Below are 24953 nucleotides of genomic sequence, written 5' to 3'. Positions count from 1 at the left end.
AAAGTCATTTAATCTGTCTCTAATACATGTCTACATAAGTATCCTTGAACATTTATTAATAATGTAAAGCTCATTGAGCAAAACAGATAGGCATAAAATTGTTATACCCTATCCAACTGATTTATTCCCAAGTAACTAATTGTGTGCCATCAAGTTTTTGTTTACCTCTCAAGTAAGGGAGCATAAATTAATATCCACTAGCCAACAAAATCTTTTTCCAGAGAATAATAAGCTTGAAACAAAAGCAGTCTAAGATACTTTGTCTTGAGCCTGTGCATTCATGCAGCAGAAATATATCCATCACTTTAAAAAAAAACTTTTGATACAAGCAGTTATGTTTCTTATACAGGTTTTCCCCCTACAAAGCACATAACTAAGCTGCCAATTGTGATAATAGTACCCAGACTTTTTCAAAGTAGATTCCCTTGTTTTATATAGGATTAATTATTAATCACAATGAATATTGATAGTTTTTACTTTCTGAATTGGAGGTAGCATGCCTTACAGACCTTTTGGCTCATTTGTTAACTGATCAAATTCATACAGAACTCCATCTACTCAGAAACTCTGGGCAGTGTACAGAAATGTAAAAAATCCCCCAAACACTAAGAACTATACAGAACTATTAGAAAGAAATCACAGCTCCTAAAAATCAGTATCAACTTATTAAAACAAACTGCATTCACACCAGAAGTCAATCAATATCCTGGCCTCAGTCTTGGGGGAAGAGCCAGGTCTTTACAGCTTTTCAGAAGACCAACAAGGTACACAGGGCAAGGCACACCTCCTGGGGAGCCACCAAGTAACACTGCTTCACTTAAGTAAATTGGCAAATGGCTACTCTGCTAGTTGTAGAAGAATGGACAAAAATCATTAGGAACAGCTGGTTCTAGAAATAACCTGGTTCCATGTCATGTAGGCCTTTAAAGGTGACAGCCAGCATCTTGAATTGCATGGAGAAACCCACTAAGAGTTAGCTAACAGAACAGAGGCGTTAGGATAGGATAGGATAGGATAGGATAGGATAGGATAGGATAGGATAGGATAGGATAGGATAGGATAGGATAGGATAGGATAGGATCCTTTATTGGCCAAGCGTGATTAGACACACAAGGAATTTGTCTTTGGTACATTTGCTCTCTGTGTACATAAAAAGACAAAATACACTTGTCAAGAATCACAGGGCACAACACCCAGTGACTGTCATACAGTACAATAAGCAATCAAATCATACTAGGAAACAATATCAATATAAATCGCAAGGATATAAGCAACAAAGTTAGTTATGCAGTCACAAGTGGGAAGACATGGGCGACAGGAATGATGAGAAGACTAATAGCAATAGTAATGCAGCCTAAGGTGAACAGTTTGACAGTGTCGAGGGAATTATTTGTTTAGCCAAGTGATGGCGTTCAGGAAAAAACTGTTCTTGTATCTAGTTGTCTTGTGTGCAGTACTCTATCATGTCGTTTTGAAGGTAGGAGTTGAAACAATTTATGTCCAGGATGTGAGGGGTCTGTAAATATTATCACAGTACTCTTTTTGATTCGTGCAGTATACAGGTCCTCAATGGTTGGTAGTAATTGGCAGGTTGGTAGTAATTGTTTTTTCTGCAGTTCTAATAATTATCCTCTGAAGTCTGTGTCTGTCTTGTTGGGTTGCAGAACCAAACCAGACAATTATAGAGGTGCAGATGACAGACTCTTAGAACTGTTATCAGCAGCTCCTTGGACAATTTCAGCTTCTTGAGTTGGCGCAGAAAGAACATTCTCTGTTGTGCTTTTCTGATGACATTAGGTGTCCATTTTAGATCTTGAGATATGATAGAACCTAGAAATTTGAAGATCTGGAGGGGGCATGGCCAATACCGCTGCGGGATGGCAATTCCCCGGGGCTCTGGAGGAATGCCAATATCCCAGCCATTTTGGGGATCCTTTTTGGATCAGAACTGTCTTGTAGAGACAGTGAAAAAGGGAGGCACGGATCGGCGTGAAGTGGCAAATTCCCTGGAGTGCCGACATTAGCTTTTGACTCAGCGATTAGGAAGACAGCCATTAGAGCTGTCACAAGTTGGGGCGGCCACACCGCAAGAATGGAGCAGGAGAGGTGATTGAACAATGTTCTTACTGAAAAGCGACTTGCCAACGCATAGGTAAGAAGAACATCTATTAAAATTTAAAAGAAGACTTCAATTGGAAATTAGCGGCTAAACTGGCATATGGGAATAAAAATAGAAGAAAAGCAAAAGTAAAATGGAACTTTGCAAAGCCCTAAAAAAAAAAATTCCATCCGACTTTTAATTTGGTGTTTGAAGAGAACATTAAAAGAATTAGAAAACTGAAGAAAACGTCATTTGCTAACAAAGAATTGAGACCGGAAATAATAAACTTTGTGGATTGGCAAAAGACATTTTGTTGCAGAAGTAATTGTGAATTGGAAAGAGACATCTGCTGGAGAAAAGAAAGTAACATTCAGATCAGTGTGGGAAGGAACGTTGTTTTTACAGCTGGTGTGAGACTGTAGCAGAAAAAGATAAAGACCTAAACTGAAACAGTTTCTAAAACACACTGATGAACTCATCCAGAAGCAAAGAAAAAATAAGATACATAGACTTGAAATTGAGTTAAGCTATAAATAATTTTTTTAAAAAAAACATTCTCCTTGTATTGAAATCAAGGAAAACTGGGAGGAATTGTCGGAGATGCTTTTGATGGTCCAAGAGTCTATGAGACATATGGCTGGAAAAGAAATTAGTGAAATTAATATAGAAGATCATTCTGGAACTGAGAGTGAAAAAATGAAAATGAAGAGAAGGAAAAGAACTTTAAAAAAAGAGGGGGGAAAGTGAAAAAAAAAGATTGAGAAGGAAAATCAAAAAGATGGAAAAAATAAGGAAAAAATCAGATTACACTTGGATTAGCAGTGAAAAATTAAAGAGAAGAGGAAGAAATAGAGAAATATTGAGGAGGGATATCAAAAGAATAAAAGTTAGAGGAAAATGGAAAAGAGGAAATAAGAAAGGGAGAAAAAAGAAAATGAAAGAAAGGAATAAAGGAAGGAAAATATTAAGAGAGGAGTTCTGGGTGAGATTGAAAGAAAATGGTTAGAAGTAGGAGAAAAATATAAAAGAAAAGGAATTAAAATAGAGATAGAACTGCTGCCTTTTTTGTATTTGTTTGTATTGGATAATATATGGAAAGAGAAAAAATTAAAGTTGCTGATTAAGATAAAAAACTTAAATTTATAAAAGAATGAAAATCTCAGCAGAGGTAATTTGGAATGATATCGTTTATAAATGAAGACGATTGAAATTTAAGATGCAAAAGGGAATAAAATTGAAATGTTAGTAAATGACATATATTGTTGAAAGAAAACAATAAGTATTGAATTTTATTTATTTATTTATTTATTTATTTATTAAATTTTTAATGCCCCCAGTCCAGTCAGCGGGGCCTACATCCGCATCCCCCAATCGGCCGAGAATGCCTCCACACCTCCACTCCCTCTCCAAAACACAGTCTCCTCGTCTCTCTGTCCTGTCAAATGCTCCCCAGGGGAAAAAATCGCCTCTGGTGCCCCAGGCGTCGAACGCTGCCGCCTCTGCCATCACCGAAGGGAAAAAATGACGAAAACGCCGCCCGCCGCCCCAAACATGCAGAACAAGCCAGCGGCCATGCCCTCATCCCACCGGCCAGCCGAAATACTTGATCTTATTCTTTTTGAATAGAAATATTAAAATAAGAGATAGAAAAGTGTATCAATTGTATGATATAATTGAGATTAAGATAATGCTAAGATTTAAAATATAGAAGAGGAGGTTTGAACAATATGTGTTACAAATGAGAAAATTGGGGATGTCTGGACATTAGAGAGACTGAAAGTAGATACAGCAATGGAGAGAGGTAAGAGGTAGGACAGAATTGAAAGAGAGGGAGAGAGAAAGAAGGAAGGGAAGAGGAGAGGTGGAAAGGTAAGGGAAGTAAGTGTAGGAGAGGTTAGAGGGAGGGAGTAGGGTGGAGGAGGAGAAAGGATAGGGAAGGAGGGAAGGAGGAGAAGAAAGGAGGAAGAAAGTAGGTATGAAGAAGGAGAAAAAGAGGAGTGTAAGGAGAGGAAGAAATTGCTGTGAAAAGAAAAGGGAGGAAAGAGAACCCCAAAAATATGTTAAGTATAAAAATTAAAATAGTTAAATAAAAAATAGAATGAAAGGGAGTAAATATGAATAAGAATGAAGAAATTAGAAAATGAAGGGCGAAAATAGATGTGATCTAATGAAATATGCAAAGAAATATTAGGAAAGGAATAAAAAACTATGAGGTAAAAAAAGAAACATTCTGGCTAAAATTGTAATTATGAAAAAATTATTTGAATATTTTGAAATGTTTATGATAAGAAAATGTTAATACTCTATTTATGATTTGTGCATGTGTGGAAGGGGGAAAATTAAAAAACAATAAAAACTTGTATGAAAAAAAAAAGAAATCTGAAGGTCTCTACTATTGATACTGTGTTGTCAGTATTGTAAGAGGTGGTAGTATGGGAGGGTTTCTCCTAAAGTCTACCACCATTTCTAGAGTTTCAAGTGTGTTCAGTTCCATTGTTCCAGTCACACCACAAAGCTAGTTATTCAACCTCCTTTCTGTATGCAGATTCATCATTGTCTCAAATGAGAGATGCAGACATTGGTATATAAAGAGAAGTGGAGAAAGCACACATCCTTGGGGGGGTGGTCTGTACTAATTGTACAGATATCTGATGTGATTTTGCTTAGCTTCACTTGCTGTTTCCTGTCTGTTAGGAAACTTGTGATCCACTTACAAGTCTGTTCAGGTACCACTAGCTGATTTAATTTAGTTAGAAGAATGTCCAGTAAGATGCTATTGACTGCAGAACTAAAATCTACAAAGAGGCCCCTCTGTAGGTCTTTGGAGATTCAAGATGTTGAAGGATGTAGCACAGAGTCATATTAACAGCATCATCTGTCAATCTATTTGCTCAGTATGCAAATTGCAGGGAGATTTACAGTGGATCCGTGATGGTTTTCAAGTGGGACAGCACTAGCCTTTCAAAGGTTTTCATAACTACAGATGTTAGAGCAACTGGTCTGTAGTCATTCACTGCCTTGATGGAGGGCTTCTTCCCCCTCTTCCTTAGTCTATTCAAAATCCGTAGAGAATCGCAAAGAATAATTTAAAAATTTAAAAAACCATTAGAGAGCATTTCACCAAGGCAGCCATCAGCAGCGCCATCTTGGAAACTAGCTAATAACACCATTTTCATTGTTATATGGCTATATCATGGTTCCCCAAAATTACCTATGAAACTGCATTTTAAGATTAGCTTCAGCTAAATACTTTTTAAAGGCAAACACATGTAAAACATGTTGCAACAGGAAATTCATTGGTTAGACACTGGAAAATAACAGTGGAGAGGGATTATTAACTTATATGAAAAATGAATTCTTCATCTTTTCCCTTTCTACAATCCCTTAAAGGAAACAAATAACTTAGTTTATTTCTCCTGGTGTAATTATTAGTTGGATTGTTACCTGTACCAAACATATTCATTTTATCAGGTTCTATTAATCATAACATTTCCCTTTCAGATCTGAGTTAAAGATGAATGAAGTTGACAAAAAACTACTGTAAGAACTGAATCTGAGTGTTTCAGAATGTGAATGAAAGTGAGGTATGGATGTATGGTATTTTTTTTCTATATCAGCTGAACATATGTAGCAATGTATCACAAAAGTGGTGGAACTAGAGAAAAACTGGAGATAAAATTACTCAACTTGAGTAATCATATTTCTAAACTAAAGACCAAGAAAAGTTTATTATGAAAGCATCACAAAAAAGAATTGATGTTCTAAATAATTATTTGCATGAAAGCATAAGTTTTATTTACCATATATTCTCGAATATAAGCCGATCCGAGTATAAGCCGAGGTCCCCAATTTTACCCCAAAAACTGGGGTAAACTGGGGACTCGAGTATAAGCCGAGGGTGGGAAATGAGGCACCTACCGGTTGGGGAAACCCTCCCTCCCTCAGCTGAGAAGGCTGGCGGCTCCCCCGCCCCGCCCTCTCACTGCACCGGCAGGGCTTCCCCGCGCTAATGCAAAAGCCCGTCCGGTAAAATGTGAAAAAAAGAAAAAAAAAAAACTCGAGTATAAGCCGAATATACTCGAGTATAAGCCGAGGGGCTTAAAAAAAAAAAAAAACTCGAGTATAAGCCGAATATACTCGAGTATAAGCCGAGGGGCTTAAAAAAAAAAAACTCGAGTATAAGCCGTATAGACCCGAGTATAAGCCGAGGGGACGTTTTTCAGCACAAAAAACGTGCTGAAAAACTCGGCTTATACTCGAGTATATACGGTATATATCCACTCATATTATAAATCACAACTTCAGACAGCTCACAAAACAATAATATAAAAGCAGTAAAACAGCTAGCCTTACTTAAGACCAGACAGGAAACATATTCAGATAGGCTGATTCTACTTTATTGTAAAGCTACATTAACAGATTTTTGCAAATCTGAAAGTGCAATTCTTTTACTGCCTCCTTTATGGTCCAAGAAACTAGGAAGGCCTTACTGAGCCTTTTGTCTATTCATTGCTGTTTCTTATTTAATAATTCCCTAGGCATCATTTTTTTGGCCCATTCTATCAAAAATGGGATAAGCACTACTCCCAAGCTGAGTAATTCACATGCCATCCATCAGCACAAACAACATTGTTTCAGAGATGTAGCCTGACCTGAACCCTGACTAAAAGAGTCCAAATAATCTGTTTCTTGTAATGGGGCTTATCGACAACTCAGAATTATTGTTCATAATATCTGTGTTAATACTTTACCTTCTTGTGTGGTTTGTTTGAAGAAGTCAGAGAGCACCACAGAGTGCTCCAGTTCTCCACTAAGAATACTTACTGAAGTATCCTTTATTAACCATCTGATGCAGATTAAGTGAGGTTTGTGTCACTTCAATAGTAACTTCAGTAGCTAACTTTAGTAGATAAGCCCCATTACAAATGGTGGCACATTTTCTTCTTCAAGAGGAAGATATTGAAGGGTTCAAAAAGCAGCATTCCCCAACCTTTCCATGTTGGCGTCCTGATGGTGGGGGGGGGGAGATGGTTTTGTGTGAGGCGCAGGTGCCTCATTTGTATTACCTGTAACTGGAACTGCTGAAGATTAAGATATATATTAATGCATAATAAAGAAAATTAGTCAAAGACTAACAAAGCTGATTCAGCATTTTCAAACTGAGTTGATTATTTTACAGTTTGGACAAGTACTTTAAAAGTATAAACAGACTAAGCCTCCCATTAGGTCTGCCACTTCTAAAACTAGGTTGTAAAGGGTCTAGCAGAGAAAAATAGTTGGGATTGAGAATTCCCCCAAGATCCATGCTTCCTGCAAAAAGACTATAACAAAGTTAGACAGAAATCCTAGAAAGTCTGTGTCTCCTTTTTTGTGTCCACCTGGCTATGTTCCAAGAGATGATGAACAGAACATTGCAGGATGTAGTTGTCAGTTGTCTGGTTTTCCCTTGGGATGCTAGCTGTGGATAAATGATCAGAAAAATCAACACTTGGAATGAGCAGGTTATAGACTGAGGAAGAAGATTGAGAGCAGACCTCCTGCTGCCAATTAGGGTGGCTAGTATACTGAGTCTGTGGCAATTCCATAGGAGACATTTCTTGGAAAGAACAAAGTAGGCCTAGATTGGGGCTCCTTTGAAGAGTTCACTTGCAAGGAGAAAAGCCAGTTGGGAGATGAGGTAGCCATTAGATCAGGAATGTTAAACTCGTGGCCATGGGCAGGATGCATCATGCGCTGGCCATGCCCACACCCAGTTTAGCGAAAGGGAAAAGTCATGATATATCATGTGACCATGTGTGATGATGTGAGTTTGACACCCCTGCATTAGATGAATAGATTCAGGATCAATGCAGGGGAAGCCAGTGGAAGTGGGGCTGCAGTTTGACAGATCTGTTCTTTAAAGTCCAGTTCTGATGAAATATCACCTGAGGAATGAACATCTGGAGAGTGATGAAGAGATCGGGTTACTTGTTCAGCTTTCTGTTCCCTTTATTTGTCTGGATAAAGTTTGGGCTGGAATGCCTTTTTGCCTATGTATGGTTTGGAAGTATTAGGCGTTCAGAAAATGAACAGGAGGGCAGCTGGAAAGTGGTAAAGTGTTGAGAGAGAACACTAACTAAGGCACTGATTTAACTGCCTCAAGTTTGCATATAATTGTTGATCTTCTGTAGAGAGGGTGCCAAATAATTGAGCTAGTAGTTCGTCGTCTTTCACAGAGTTGGCTGATGTCTGTATGAAATCAAGGGTGTTATCCCTCAATGGCTTAGCCAGACCTGCTCTTAGAGTTGGCAAAGCATTCTGCTGTGCAGGTAGTTGCTGGCTGTGTATCAGCTCCGGAGCTTATGCCATTCTGTCTTGTGGGCTTAGCTCTCCTCCCAGAATTTAGCAGAGGCCATACATTAACAGATTCATCTAGATCAGTACTTTTCAAACATGGCAACTTTAAGATATGAGAACCAACTACCAGAATGCTGGTCTGTTCTTTAAAGTCCAGTTGTGAGAAAATATAATTTGAGGGATGAACATTTGGAGGGTTATAAAGATTTGTTCAGCTTTTTTTTGTTCAGAAAGATTGCTCAGCTTTTTGTTTGCCTGGATGAATTTTGGACTGGAATGTCTTCTGATTTTTTTGTTTTTTGGGAGTATAAGCACTCAGAAAATGAACTTGTCAGCATTTCAACAGGAGCATGGCTGGAGAGATTCCAGTGTTGAGGGACTCAGTTGCAACAATCAACTGAGCATCTGAGTATTTGTTTAACTGCCTCAAGTTTGCATATCATTGCTTGTTGGTCTTCTGTACAGAAAGTGCCAAATAACAGAGCTAATTTTTCCTCATCTTCCATGGAGTCAGCTGACATCTGTATCTTTGCTGTAATGAAATCAAGTGTGTTATGCCTCCTGTGCTTACCTGGATCTGACTTTGGAGTTGGTGAAACATTCTACTGTTCACGTAGTTGCTGGCTATTGTTATAACCTCTGGAGCTTGTGCCATCCTCCCTCCAAGGATTAGCAGTGCCATATACTGCTATTGGGAAATATGTGCAGAGGCCGAAAATGTGACACACGGAGACGGCAAAAGGTGGCAATATGCTGTAACTGATCCCCCAGCCTGGAACAGGTCTAAAACATGGTGTGCGGAGGCCAAAAATAAAATGTGTGGAGACCGAATGGTGGGGCCACGTAGGTGGGCAGGTCTTTGGCAACATTCGATGTATAAGATGCATCACAATTTTCACTCATTTTTGGGGGGGAGGAAGTGTGACTTATACTCCAAAAAGTACAGTATATTTTATTATTTATTAATAATTAATTAATTAATTAATTAGATTTGTATACCGCCCTTCTCCCGAAGGACTCAGGGCAGTTCACAGCCAATAAAAATACAAAAAATACATATAACACAGGTTAAAAACAGTATAAAAAACTAATTCAATATATGGCCTAAAAATTAAAGTAAAGTTAAAAACCCCATTTAAAAAACCCCATTTAAAAAACTTCTTTTAAGCTAACCCAGCGTACATAGTGACATGACCACAATTTGCGATATTTTTTGCTAGTTTCCAATGTTTACTCCCAGTTTACAACAAAAAACACCCATTAGGAAAAATGAATTCAAATAGAAATATTTGAATATATTTGAATATTAATATTTAATATTAATATTAAAAATAGAAATGTGGTGTTCGCTTAACAACTAAAGGAAAAAAACCGGTTGTAACTTTGAACCCAGTCGTGTGATATCTTGATTGCAGCAACTTATAACTGTAATTCTTAGACCTGTAAGTCAGAGACTACCTGTGTTACATTATCCGATATAAACTTCTTTCACCTTTTATAGCTGAGAATACATCTTCTTGGCTATCAAAACCTATCAGATGAGAAAAGAATTGGAAAACTAACATTTCTTTATACACTTCTTCCACACCCTGTTGTTGAAATTGAATGTATTAGAAAATCCTCTGGGATTTTCCAGGAGACTCCAATATATCAGTACGAAATGTCCATTTGTACTCTGCTAACATATTATTTTGTGTTTATTACAGATCTATTTCAAATCTATCCATTTCTTAATCTGTTCATAGACTTTTAACTAATTTTCGAAGCAGGCTGATAAACAAAAGGAGAGAAATGTTACGTCATAAGGAAATTCGGGATCTTTCTCTTCACACATACTTTATATATCTGTTTGCACTGTGCACTCATGAATAAACACATTCCCTTAAAAAAAAATCCTCAGAAACATAGTATTTCCATAACAAATGAAGAAGACCCAAGGATTTTTCTCCAGAGAGTAGGCTATAATTAGGAGTAGCTAATTTAGAAGAAACCCATTTGCTGTTTCTGAAGCAACTATGTCCATGAGAATCATATTAAATGTAAGTACAGGACTAAACCAAGTGATACACAATCTGTTAGTATTTTTGTTCAGGATTCTAATTGGCATTCTAGTATGGCAAGGATAGACACTACAATATGTGCAAGAAGAAAATATATTCACCTTCCAGTGGGGTTAAAATAATTTTTACAAGAACAGGAAAAAGAATTTGATGTGGGGGTTTTGCTTGTTTGATATTTGTTTGTTTTGGGGGTCATTTTTTAAAAGATTTGGTGGATCTTTTCCTAATCTTCTGTGATTCTATCCTGGACAGGCCTTATGGAAAAGAAGTGTAGTTCCTTCTTGCTTCAAACGCTCTACCATCATCCCAGTGCCGAAGAAGCCCACCATCAAGGAACTGAATGACTACAGACCAGTTGCTCTAACATCTGTAGTCATGAAAACCTTTGAAAGGCTAGTGCTTTCCTACCTGAAAACCATCACGAATCCGCTCTTAGACCCCTTGCAATTTGCATACCGAGCAAATAGATCAACAGATGATGCTGTTAATATGGCTCTGCACTACATCCTACAACATCTTGAGTCTCCAAAGACCTATGCAAGGGTCCTTTTTGTAGACTTTAGTTCAGCATTCAATACCATCATTCCAGACATTCTTCTAACTAAGCTAAACCAGCTACAGGTACCGGAACAGACTTGTAAGTGGATCACAAGCTTCCTAACAAACAGGAAGCAGCAGGTGAAGCTAAGCAAGATCACATCAAATAGCTGTACAATTAGCACAGGGGCCCCCCAAGGCTGTGTGCTCTCCCCACTTCTCTTCTCTCTGTATACCAATGACTGCATCTCCAATGATCCATTTGTTAAGCTACTGAAGTTCGCAGATGACACAACAGTGATTGGTCTCATTCGAGACAATGACGAATCCGATATAGACGAGAGGTCGAACGACTAGCCTTGTGGTGCAACCAAAACAATCTGGAACTGAACACACTCAAAACCGTAGAAATGGTGGTAGACTTTAGGAAAAACCCTTCCATACTTCCACCTCTCACAATACTTGACAACACAGTATCAACAGTAGAAACCTTCAAATTTCTGGGTTCTATCATATCGCAAGATCTCAAATGGACAGCTAACATCAAAACATCATTAAAAAGGACAACAAAGAATGTTCTTTCTGCGCCAACTCAGTAAGCTCAAACTGCCCAAGGAGCTGCTGATCCAATTCTACAGAGGAATTATTGAGTCTGTCATTTGCACCTCTATAACTGTCTGGTTCGGTTCTGCAACCCAACAAGAAAAACACAGACTTCAGAGGATAATTAGAACTGCAGAAAAATAATTGCTACCAACTTGCCTTCCATTGAGGACCTGTATACTGCACGAATCAAGAAGAGGGCCGTGAAAATATTTGCAGATCCCTCGCATCCTGGACATAAACTGTTTCAACTCCTACCCTCAAAACGACGCTATAGAGCACTGCACACCAGAACAACTAGACACAAGAACAGTTTTTTCCCGAAGGCCATCACTCTGCTAAACAAATAATTCCCTCAACACTGTCAGACTATTTACTGAATCTGCACTACTATTAATCGTTTCATAGTTCCCATCACCAATCTCTTTCCACTTATGACTGTATGACTATAACTTGTTGCTGGCAATCCTTATGATTTATATTGATATATTGATCATCAATTGTGTTGTAAATGTTGTACCTTGATGAACGTATCTTTTCTTTTATGTACACTGAGAGCATATGCACCAAGACAAATTCCTTGTGTGTCCAATCACACTTGGCCAATAAAATTCTATTCTATTCTATTCTATTCTATTCTATTCTATTCTATTCTATTCTATTCTATTCTATTCTATTCTATTCTAGTGCAATAGGTAGAAAAGTCTGCTTGTCTGTCTATATGTATGACTGTCGGTCTATCTATCCATCCACCCACCAATCCAACCAACCATAGATTAGACAGAAATTAAAAACAAGACAGAGTAGAGGAAATGTAAAGACAGTGAGATAGAAAAATTGAGGTGAGGACTATTCAAAACAAAACAAAAACCAGAGCAACAGAAAATAAAAGAAAAAAGAAAAAAAAAATTTACTTAAAAATGAAAACATTTTAAGCGTATTAAATTACATTATACTTTGTATTACATAAACATTTCTTCAAATTGAAGTCAGTTAATTGAGACATTAATTTGTTTTCTTGGCAGTGTATACAGATGATTTGCAACTCCCTTCTTCTTGAATGCCTTTTTCAACTTTCCAGTCTAATCTACTATTCTCCTATATAAGTCAAATCCAGTTTACTCTTTCAAGATCAGACAAGGTCAACTAGTACTGCCATCTGCTGCAAGGGAAGCTATCTATCTACCTTTATCAATACACAATTATTCCCTAGGGATGGTTTACGAAGGAATACAGAAAAAAATCACCAACATATGTTGTTTCTCAACTCAGCTGTTTACATAAACATTGAACTGAAAAAAAAAATTGAAAGCAGAATTGTTCTGTTTTCCTCAAAGAAAGAAGAATGAGGAATACCTAAAGAAATCAAATTGAGTTTGATACCTCTGCTTTATTGCAATTAAGCCAAAGTATATGCAATAACATATTCCATTACTACATTTATTCCAATTCCCTTTCTCTGATGTTTCCTTATGTATATTTTAGATAGTTAGCCCTCTGGAATAGAAGTCAATAACACCTCATGCTGGGTCATGATGCATATGAGGAGAGAAGCCATGTAATATGGGATCTCTTTTATTTTTATAATGTTAATATGGCAATTTATGTTTAGCCTAGATTTCTTGTTATTCCTTTAACTGAATACCGTATATACTCGAATATAAGCCGATCCGAGTATAAGCCGAGGTCCCCAATTTTACCCCAAAAAACTGGGGTAAACTGGGGACTCGAGTATAAGCCGAGGGAGGGAAATGAGGCAGCTACCGGTCAGGGAAAGCCTCCCTCCCTCAGCCGAGAAGGCTGGTGGCTCCCCCGCCCCGCCCTCTCACTGCACCGGCAGGGCTTCCCCGCGCTAATGCAAAAGCCCGCCAAGTTTGCACCATCCGGTATAATGTGAAAAAAAGAAGAAGAAAAAACAACTCAAGTATAAGCCGTATATACTCGAGTATAAGCCGAGGGGACGTTTTTCAGCACAAAAAACGTGCTGAAAAACTCGGCTTATACTCGAGTATATACGGTAATTTTGTTTTACCATATTCCTCCTATTATTTGTTCAGCCAGCATCTCTTCATTATTGAGTCATATAGGACAAGCAAGATAAACAAGATAAAATATATATTTTCTATCTCTTCAAACTTTTTCACTTTATTAACCTCCTTTCTCTATCTGATATTCTTTCTCAGGTTTCTAGATCTTTCTTTTTGAAACTACAAGCAAAATTTCACACAGACTCAGACTATGAAAACACCTTCCTAAGGCTCAAAAGATCTGTAAGTTGTCACAGAGGTGTATGTGTGTGTATGTGTATGTAGAAAGAAAGACAGGGAAGGGGGAGAGGGAGAGGGAGAGACACAGAGAGAGAGAGAGACACACACACACACACAGAGAGAGAGAGAGACAGACAGACAGAGCGCTATTAAATGTACTTTTGGGGCAACATCATTCTAACAGCCGTGTTTAGGTCTAACCAGGAAAAACAGGTGGTGTATGCTTCGGCTGGAGGGGGAGGGGAGAATAGGAGACTTTACTTGATAAGAAAACCCTTTTAACTATTTTAAAAGGAAAGACAAATAATAGATTATTATAGTTTCAGACTGATATGGAGAGAGCAAACAATACACAAATTAATTACACATCAAAGCTAAGTAGCTACAAATTCAGGGCTGACAAAAAGGAAGTATTTTTAAAGCAATATATAATTAACCTATAGAATTTAACAATAGCAATAGCACTAAAGACTTATATACTGCTTCACAGTGCTTTCCAGCCCTCTCTAAGTGGTTTATTGAGTAGTATATTGCCCACAATAATCTGGATCCTCATTTACTGATTTTGGAATGATGGAAGGCTGAGTCAACCTTGAGCCAATCTTGAGGGCTGAACTGCCAAACTGCTGGCAGTTGACAGTCAGCAGAATTAACCTGCAATGCCACATTCTAACCACTGCACACCACAGGTCTTTACAATTACTATGTTTCCCTGAAAATAAGAATCGGTCTTATTTTCTTCCAGGTCCCAAAATAAGCACTAATGCTTATTTTCGGGTAGTATCATATATTTTTTTGCATATTTGTTCTGCTTGCTCAAGGTAGGGCAGGAAGTGTGCAGCCATCGCAAGGAGGGGGGATGCAGTTGCACCACATGCCCCGCACTGGCTTACCTCAGGGCCCTCATAGCCAAGTCATCCATTCCACAACACTAGCCTCACCTTGTGGCACCACTGCGTCACTTGGCTTCCAGCTCCATTGTGGCCACAAGCAAGCAGAAGTGGCCCAGTGGCCATGTGGGCTCCGGTTGCTGGTGCTGTCGCCACAAGGCAGTTGTCAAGTGTGGATGGCTTGGCTGCAGGGGTCCTGAGGTAAGCTGGTGAAGAACACATGGGGCAGCTCCCCACTTAGTGACACTGCAAGCAACCAGATGGAATGGGTATGTGGCAGGCAGCGCAGGCTCTTAAGTAGAGCTTATTTGGGAGTATGACTTATATTAGGCATAGAAGTAAAAAAAAAACATTCTAGGGCTTATTTTTGGGATAGGTCTTATTTTTGGGGAAACACCATAATTTACTACCAAAACATGCAGCCATGTTATATGTAACATCTGAAAACCTTTGTTTTTTAACTAACATCTGCACAAAAACATGAACAGTGGCAAGGAGATTTGTAATGGGACTTTACAACTGCTCTACCTGGGTTTGCCTAGGGTCATACTAGCAGGACAGGATAATATTATCCAACCGATTATAGAAGAGAACACAAGATTATGCAGTTTCAGTAAGTTCTCCATACATTCTATTTTAGACTATCATACTTTTCATTAGCATTATAAAGCTTATTTAAGAGTATGATACATAGTTATTCATAATATGTAATTATGAGTTTATGAAGGACAAGAAGGTGAGATGTGTGGCAACAAGTCAAACAAATGAAGTAGGATCTGCAACAAATATTCTGCCTGTATTCAAAGTATTCATATACACAAAACTATAACGGAGCCCAGAATGTTGGTCATAAGTTGAAGCACCACGTGATCAGACTAGATTTTATGACCATTTTTACAATGGTCATGAATCAAGTCATTGTAGTGGTTAAGCCTCTGGTGGCTCAGCAGACTAAGTCTGTCTGTTATTAACACAGCTGCTTGCAATTACCGCAAGTTCAAGTCCCACCAGGCCCAAGGTTGACTCAGCCTTCCATCCTTTATAAGGTAGGTAAAATGAGGACCCAGATTGTTGGGGGCAATAAAAGTTGACTTTGTATGTAATATACAAATGGATGAAGACTATTGCTTAACACTGTGTAAGCCGCCCTGAGTCTTCGGAGAAGGGTGGGATATAAATTCAAATTTTAAAAAAGCGATCTCTGTATCTAGGTAAATCCAGCATATTCAACAAGTGATATTTTTGCCACTTTCTATGGAAAAACAGAAAAAACTAATGCAAATTGTGGTCACATGATTGCAAGACACTACAACTGGTCATAAATGTGAGCCAATTGCCAAGTACCCAAAATGTGATTACATGACTATGGATATATGCATGTATGTGGCAGTCAAACTTTCAAACAGTAACTATGAAAGGGATAAACAGCATCAAAATGGTATACAAGATGGATAAAAATCAATGATTTTTTTAAAAAAAATCAGATTTCTAAAAAATTAAATCATTTTTTAAGAATCAAATTTATTTTACTAAAATGCTTTTGGAGTAAAAATTTATCTAAAGATAGTTTTCTATTTAAGATACTGATTTATTCAGCATGAAATAGAGCTTAGTTATATAACATGAGGCTGTATATTCTGCAATATTGGGACTGTCGGTAAGTCAATAGCGGATCAGAGGAGAAGCCGCTGCGGGACAGAGATGACAGTTGCTCTTTAAAAAGTATGATTTAAATCGAGTGGATTTAAATCAAGCCTTTTTACTAATGATTTAAATCTAATTCACCCTGATGGTATAGATATAATCAAAGCCCTTCTTATGTGTGTGTAGCCACTGTTCTATACTTCAGAACTCAGAAATCCTAGTCAAACACCAGATCTCCCAAAGGCATAATTGAACTTTCTAAAATAATATCTAACAACATCATCACATTCTTGAACTCAGATCTAGACTGAGATGCTGGTGATCAGCAGTAATGCCTGAGGCCCAGAAACATAGCCAATCACCATGGTTTGTCTATACATATTTCTATTTTTAATATGAAATTTTAATTTCAAAAGTTCTTAAAACAATAAAAACATATTTCTTAAAAGGTATGAGAAATTCTATCATCTCTGAAACACTATTCCTATACTGAGTACTTCTAAAACACTGTTACAAAATATTTATAGAAATTTATACCAACAAAGTGTAAACCCTAGACTTTAACTTTCATAATGGAAACATACAGTAAGGATGTTATTTAATTAGGTGATGAAATATCACAAGGCATACAACTGAGCTCAAAGATCAACATGAATTCCATAGGACTACCCTAAATTATAATATTCTGTTCTAGTGAATATATAACAAAAACAAATAATAGGATATTTATTTACCGTGTTTCCCTGAAAATAAGATTGTCTTATATTTTTTGAACCCTGAAATAAGTTCTTGGCCTTATTGCCATGCGCTCAAAAGCCTTATTATCAAATAAGATTGGGCTTATTATCAGGGGATGTCTTATTTTGGGGAAAGCAAGGTAATCGTTTGCTTGTTGCACATTTTCCTCTAAGAGGAGCTCTGGGCAGTATACAATATAATCAATAAAATTAAACATTTAAATCAGAATAATTTAAGATTAAAATTTTAAAATTATAAAAACAGAGAAATTTCAAAAGTGAAGAATTCCAAGATGGGGAATTAGCAGGTGTTAATGCAGATATGTGTGGAGGTTCACATAGGGCCAACCAGCCCATGATTGTTCAGATCTCTGTGTCTCCCACACAAGGCTACAGAGCCAAGTTTTGGGCCCTTTACAGAAGGCCAAGAAATTGAGGGCTTTCCTCACATCTGAGGGCAAGATGTTCCAAAATACAGGGCAGTGTCAGAGAAGGCATTATTCCTCTTCCCTGCTAGTTGAAATTCTTTGACTTATGAAGTTTGTACCATATCTTCCTTACCTAAACAAATAAGAGGGGCTGATAAATGGAGCGAAGCCAGTACTGTAGGTAGCCTGGCCCTATGTCAGGGGTTGGCAACCTGCGGCTTTGGGGCCACATGTGGCTCTTTGAGTTCTCTGCTGGGGCTCCATCACCCTATCACAGCAGTGGCATGGTCAGACCCTTAGTGCAGGAGCAAGGCACCCCTGCACTTGCCTTTGCACGGCAACAACATTCCGCCTGGTACATGTGACTGGGTGGGACTGAGTGACATCGAGTTGGCCATGCCCACCCAGGTTTTGTGGCTCCCAGGGTTTTGTTTTCTGTGGGAAACGGGCCCAAGTGGGTGTTAAACACTCTTCTGAGTGTTTAAAGTTGCTGACCCCTGCCTATGTCTATCTAGACCCGTTCCAGTCCGGCTTCCGGCCCAGATACAGCACTGAGATGGCTTTGGTCGCGTTGGTGGATGACCTCTGGAGGGCCAGGGATAGGCCTTGGTCCTATTAGACCTCTCAGCGTCTTTTGATACCATCGACCATGGTATCCTGCTGCACTGGTTGGAGGGATTGGGGGTGGGAGGCACCGTTTTTTGGTGGGTCTCCTCCTATCTCTCCGATCGGTCGCAGACGGCGTTGACAGGGGGGCAGAGGTCGACCCCGAGGCGCCTCACTTGTGGGGTGCCGCAGGGGTCGATTCTCTCGCCCCTTCTGTTCAACATCTATATGAAGCCGCTGGGTGAGATCATCAGTGGTTTCGGTGTGAGGTACCAGCTGTACGCTGATGACACCCAGCTGTACTTTTCCACACCGGACCACCCCAACGAAGCTATCGAAGTGTTGTCCCGGTGTCTGGAGGCCGTACGGGTCTGGATGGGGAGAAAAAGGCTCAAGCTCAATCCCTCCAAGACAGAGTGGCTGTGTATGCCGGCATCCCGGTACAGTCAGCTGCAGCCGCGGCTGACTGTTGGGGGCGAGTCATTGGCCCTGATGGAGAGGGTGCGCAACTTGGGCGTCCTCCTGGATGAACGGCTGTCCTTGGAAGACCATCTGGCGGCCGTCTCCAGGAGGGCTTTTTACCAGGTTTGCCTGGTTCGCCAGTTGCGCCCCTTTCTAGACCGGGATGCCCTATGCACAGTCACTCACGCTCTCGTGACGTCTCATCTGGACTACTGCAATGCTCTCTACATGGGGCTCCCCTTGAGGAGCACCCGGAGGCCCCAGTTAGTTCAGAATGCGGCTGCGCGGGTGATAGAGGGAGCCCCGCGTGGCTCCCATGTGACACCTCTCCTGCGCAGACTGCACTGGCTACCTGTGGTCTTCCGGGTGCGCTTCAAGGTTTTGGTGACTATCTTCAAAGCGCTCCATGGCATAGGGCCGGGATACTTACGGGACCGCCTGCTGCTACCGGATACCTCTCACCGACCCATGCGCTCTCACAGAGAGGGACTCCTCAGGGTGCCGTCGGCCAGACAGTGCCAGCTGGCAACACCCAGGGGAAGGGCCTTCTCTGTGGGGGCTCCCACCCTCTGGAACAAGCTTCCCCCAGGACTTCGCCAACTTCCTGACCTCCGAACCTTTCGCCGCGAGCTTAAGACACATCTATTTATTTGCGCAGGACTGGGCTAGATTTTAAATTCAAATTGGTTTTAATGGGGATTTTATTATTTTTATTATCATCATTTTAATTATTCGGCCAATTATAATAAGTTTTTTAATGGATGTTTTTATTTGTATTTATATATATATTTTTATCCGGTTGTTAACCGCCCTGAGTCCCTAGGGAGATAGGGCGGTATAAAAATATGAAAAATAAATAAAAATAAAATAAAATAAATAATGTCATGGTAGCATTTATAAGTAATAATCAACAGCCTGAATTGGATCCAGAGACAAACTTGTACTCAATGCAGTTTGCGGAGAAAAGATATTATATGTGCCCTTCTTTGGGCACACAGTATGGTGCACACAGCCACATTTTACACCAGCTAAAACTACTGGATAATTTTCAAGAGTAGCCCCATGTACCCCCCATTGTAACTGTCCAATCAGGAAATGACCAGGATATGAGTGACCAAGTTGAGGCCTCCCTGTCCAGGAAGAGCATAACTGGCACACAATGTGAAATTGTGCACAAGCACTCCTAGCCATGTCTGCCACCTGTTCTTTCATCAGGAACTGTGAGTCTAAGAGGATTCCCAGGTTTTGCACTGGGTCTGTCTGGGGTAATGCAACCCTACCCAGGACTAAAGATAATAAATTCCTGGATATAGAAGGACCTTCATTTTACTAAGGTTCAGTTGAAGTCTGAATCCCATCTAGACCCATACATTGATCAATTAACATAGATAGGGGGACATATAACTGAATTTTTCCTAGAAAAATTACTTTGAAAGGATAAGGGTTACAGATCTGAATGTTAGTCTTCAGAAAGTAAACTTAGCTAATTATGAAGCAGCTTATTTCTGAGTAAACATGCAGCCAATTATATAATACCAATAATACTACAAAAGTGAAAGTAAATGGGGATATTTTATTACATTTACTCTCAAAAAACTGTTTTAAGGATTACAACCCAGTTATCTTAGCATTCATTGACATTTTCTTTGAATATATTTCTTCAAACCCCAGCCTGAGTTACAGTTTAACCCATAAATACATAATGAAACCCTAGCTCATTTTAAAAGATTACCTAAGCTCCATGTGTTCTTTGTGTAGTTTGGAATGTCTTATTTAAGACTCCAGATTGTATCCTACTAAAGCATCACCTGTATTAACAAGATAGTTTTTCACACACCTTTTGGAATATGATGTGATGTAAAAATGTGGACCTGTTGTAGGTAAATGACAAAGCAACTTTACTTAACAGCAGATAGAGATCCTTATGCCAAGGCCAAATTTAAAAAAGGTGCTTCAGTCATTCACAATTCTAACAAAGTTTTTTTTTAATCTCCAACAAGATACTTTGAAAGTGAAAAAACCCTTCAAGCAAAAAAGAAAAAGACAGAAAATCTAAGTGGTAAACCCTTCTACCAATATCAAGCATGTTTTAATCTACATAGTTAGGAATTACAAAGATACGATGAATGTCCCTTCAAAATATCTTTATCATTCATCCCTTTCACTGCAGATGAATGGGACTGAACTTCTAAACATGCGGACATGTTATATGCCAATGAGCTAGGCATCATTTTGGACGTTCAGAGGAAACAGCTGAAATATGCACTTTTATCTTAGTTTTTGTCAATGTAAGCATTTCTGCTAGCTTTATTGGCAGAAATGCTTACAGTGGCTGTCCTCTGCAGTTGTCAACCAACTCCAGGAAAATATTTGTTTGAATTCAAGAATTGCACATTCACATTTTCATGCTCTGAAAAACTTTTTTGCCTTAAAAACTAAAGCACGTACAGTTTTATGAGATATATTGTAATGTAAAACAGTATTTACCATATTATCTCCATAGTCTGTAGAATAAGGAATAAATAATACAGATTTAATTTTGTCCCTTATCTATCTTTTGGCCTAGATTTTTTATTTCAGTTTTTAGATCTTATCTACATTCAATTTATCAAACCATACTTCTATAATCCATAAAGAGAATTGTTTCCTGTAATTCTAGTTACCTCCAACAAGACAGCTTGCATTAAAAACAGATTTTGTTGTTCTTAGGCCAAGGATTCAATATTTACCAACCCTTACAAAAGAATTTTAAAATATTGATAGTAAAAGCAAAGATTGCATTAGAAGTAAACTTGAAATGACAACAATAGATGGAGCCCCCCGTGGCTCCCGCATAACACCTATCTTGCGCAGACTGCACTGGCTCCCTGTGGCCTTCCGGGTGCGCTTCAAGGTTTTGGTGACCACCTTTAAAGCGCTCCATGGCATAGGGCCGGGTTATTTACGGGACCGCCTACTGCTACCGAATACCTCTCACCGACCTGTGTGCTCTCATAGAGAGGGACTCCTCAGGGTGCCGTCAGCGAGGCAATGTCGTCTGGCGACGCCCAGGGGAAGGGCCTTCTCTGTGGGGGCTCCCACCCTCTGGAACGAACTACCCCCCGGACTTCGTCAGCTTGCGGACCTTCCGCCGCGGGCTTAAAACACACTTATTTAATTGCGCAGGACTGAGCTAGATTTTAAATTTATGGGTTTTAAATTGGGTTTTATTTCTATATTTTTAATTTTTGGGGCTTTTAGAATAAGTTTTTTAATTGTTTTTATATTGTATTTATGTGTTTATGTGTTTTTTAAGTGCCTGTAAACCGCCCTGAGTCCTTCGGGAGATAGGGCGGTATATAAATACGATCAAATAAATAAATAAATAAATAAATAAACAACAGGGAAATGAAATTTTATCTTTTATTCCAGAAGAGTTTAGGTTGCATAGAGATATCAGGGTAATAGAGGGAGTATTAATAGAGAGAGCATTCAATTTCAGGGCCAAACAACTGCCACTCCCATCATATTGATATTCTTATGTTATTCAGTAAGACTGGTGTTCACAACAAATTTCAACTTGGTAAATTTAAGCAGCTTTTCTTTGTTTCTCTTCCATGGAAATCCTCTGGATTCTGTTCTGCCAAAATCCCTTTCAGTTTATCTTATGCAAACTGCAGTGCAAATTTCAACCATCCTTTAACTAAATTCTAAAATACCTACCTATTAGTTACATTAACAGGCATAGACCGTAATGAATTATTTCTAGCATACAACAAGGGGCAAGCTAGTAGAGCTCAATTCAGTTCTCCATAACTTCTCCTGCCAGTGGAAGTAGTTAAACAGATGTAGATAATTCTATATAAATAAGACTAGGCATCATGAATCTAGGTTTACTTGCCTTTACTTTTTTTAAAAAATAGAAGAAGATAGGACACAGCAAAGCAAAGCATCATGCTGAAATGTGTTTATCTGTAACACAATCTTTGACCCTACAAAGCTCTCCCTTAAATGGCAAACATTATCATGGGAGTTAATTGACCTTCTGGTACATATATGTATGTGTATATATAGCTATATCTGTCTATCTCTGGCCATATTGCTGGGGTTTTGGGAATAAGCAGTTTTCATAGCAGTGACAAGTACACCCTCCATATATCTTCAAAAATAGCTCATCTGTCTATCAATGTTCTATAGTGCATCTATCATTCTAGAGAACTAGGAACTCTGGCTTGTTGCTTTTAGCAAGACCACACACCAAATTTGCTTTTTGGTGTAGGCTATAGCTACTAACCTACGTAACCACAAACAGAGCTATCATGCTTGTTGAACCATTTCTCATGGCGGGAAATAAACTTGTTGCCTATTATGGGGTAAGCCAGAAATCTAGCAGTATCCATAACAGGCCATGATTGCCAAAAATGGCAATATAATTGCAATGACATCAAAAAATGTCATAATTAGGTATCAAATCCTTGACACGCACCTCTATAACTGTCTGGTTTGGTTCTGCAACCCAACAAGACACACACAGACTTCAGAGGATAATTAGAACTGCAGAAGAAACTATTACTACCAACCTGCTTTCCACTGATGACCTGTATACTGCACAAGTCAAAAAGAGGGCTGTGAAAATATTTACAGACCCCTCGCATCCTGGACATTATTTCAACTCCTACCCTCAAAACAAGGCAAGGCACACCAGGACAACTAGATACAAAAACAGTTTTTTCCCAAATGCCATCACCCTGCTAAACAAATTATTCCCTCAACACTGTCAAACTGTTCACTAAGTCTGCATTAGTATTACTATTAGTCTTCTCATCGTTTCTATCACCCATCCCCTCCCACTTATAACTGCATGACTGTTGCCTGTATCCTTACGATTTATATTGATATTGTTTCCTAGTATGATTTGATTGCTTATTTGTATTCTGATTATCATTAAGTGTTGTACCTATGATTCTTGATGAACATCTCTTGTCTTTTTATGTACACTGAAAGCATACGCACCAAACACAAATTCCTTGTGTGTCTTGGCGAATGAAGAATCCCAATCCCATCCCCATCCCCATCCCTATTCTATTCTAATTCTACTCTATTCTATTCTAGTCTATTCTCCTGGCCATTCACCTTATAATACCATCATACAAAGGTTGTCTTCTGACTTCACTTACAAGCACTCACATAAGAGAATCAAAAGAATTTCTGTCTACTATTCTTGGCACATAAGAAAATCTAACAAAAATCCGGTTTTTTCCCATATATTTGCATTGTATAACTATTTAAACATACTTGGATTTGTAATACTCTAAATGCAATCTTATTTTTGCTAATTTTATTATCAGACTTAACTATTAGAAACACAATGAAGCACGTATTTTATTTGTTAATCTTGTCAGGCCGGAAGGAAAGATGGAGAAAGCTAGAGATTAAGTGAACACAGCAATAATTAGAATTTTTTTAATGTTAAATCACACTTATTGTATATATTTTTTTGTTTCTTGAAATGCACTTCAGTTTATTTTAGAAATCCCAGCATGACTGACCAAGCTCTAATTCCCCGGCTGTGGATTGAAGACTAAATTTTAATCTCAATTCGGTGTTTATTTACATGGAAGTAAAGCTGCTCGAACTCGAGCCTCTTTTTGAATTGGTATGTAGCATTATGCCTAAACTTAAAACTTTTATTAATAAAACACCAAAACAGATTACAAATATTGTTATGGTACCGCAACGGTTGTGTAATAAAAAGAATTGAATTTAAACATACTACCAAAATAAAAGGCCCACCACGTTTACTTCAGTCTGTCTTTAAGAAAGCTGAAAATAATTCCTGTATGTATTCAAACTCACCGAATTTTAACATATACCGCGTGGAAACTAAAAAGTCACACTTCCTCCCTTGGTGCAGCCATCTTGAAACACTTGATCAGGCTTACCAACGAGTTTAGTGGACGGATTCCTAGAACGAACGCTGATTAAGCCGCCTAAGAGGCGGAAAGAGAGAGAGAGAGATTCCTTTAGTTTAAAGAGGAACAGTTTCATTTATATTTACCAGCTAAGTGCGGGAAAACAGATTGCTTAATTTGCAGGTTTCCAGGGGATGCGATCTTTATTATTATCATTTTAAGTCACTGCAATCCTCTGGATGAAGGACAATATGCGTTGGTTACAGTGAGGGGTCTTTGGTGCTATGAGATCTTGGAGCTATAATTCTCAATGTTTTTAAGATGCGTGGACTTCAACTTCCAGAATTCCCCAGCCGGCTAGGGAATTCTGGGTGTTGCAGTCCACGCATCT

General features: G+C 38.7%; 1 protein-coding gene across 1 annotated transcript in view; it reads right to left on the bottom strand.

Annotated features, from left to right (window-relative positions):
• Positions 1-24640, bottom strand: part of FIGNL1 (fidgetin like 1) — a 28391-nt gene extending 3751 nt beyond the window's left edge. The window contains exon 1 of the mRNA XM_058181877.1: positions 24507-24640. The gene's annotated coding sequence lies outside the window, so the exon portion shown is untranslated. The remainder of the gene's footprint in view (positions 1-24506) is intronic.
• Positions 24641-24953: the final 313 nt, after the last annotated feature.

The sequence above is a fragment of the Ahaetulla prasina genome, chromosome 4, assembly GCF_028640845.1.
Source record: "Ahaetulla prasina isolate Xishuangbanna chromosome 4, ASM2864084v1, whole genome shotgun sequence".
Lineage (NCBI taxonomy): Eukaryota > Metazoa > Chordata > Lepidosauria > Squamata > Colubridae > Ahaetulla > Ahaetulla prasina.
The sequence above is the reverse complement of the archived record's forward strand: the minus strand, read 5'-3'. Positions and strand labels throughout refer to the sequence as shown.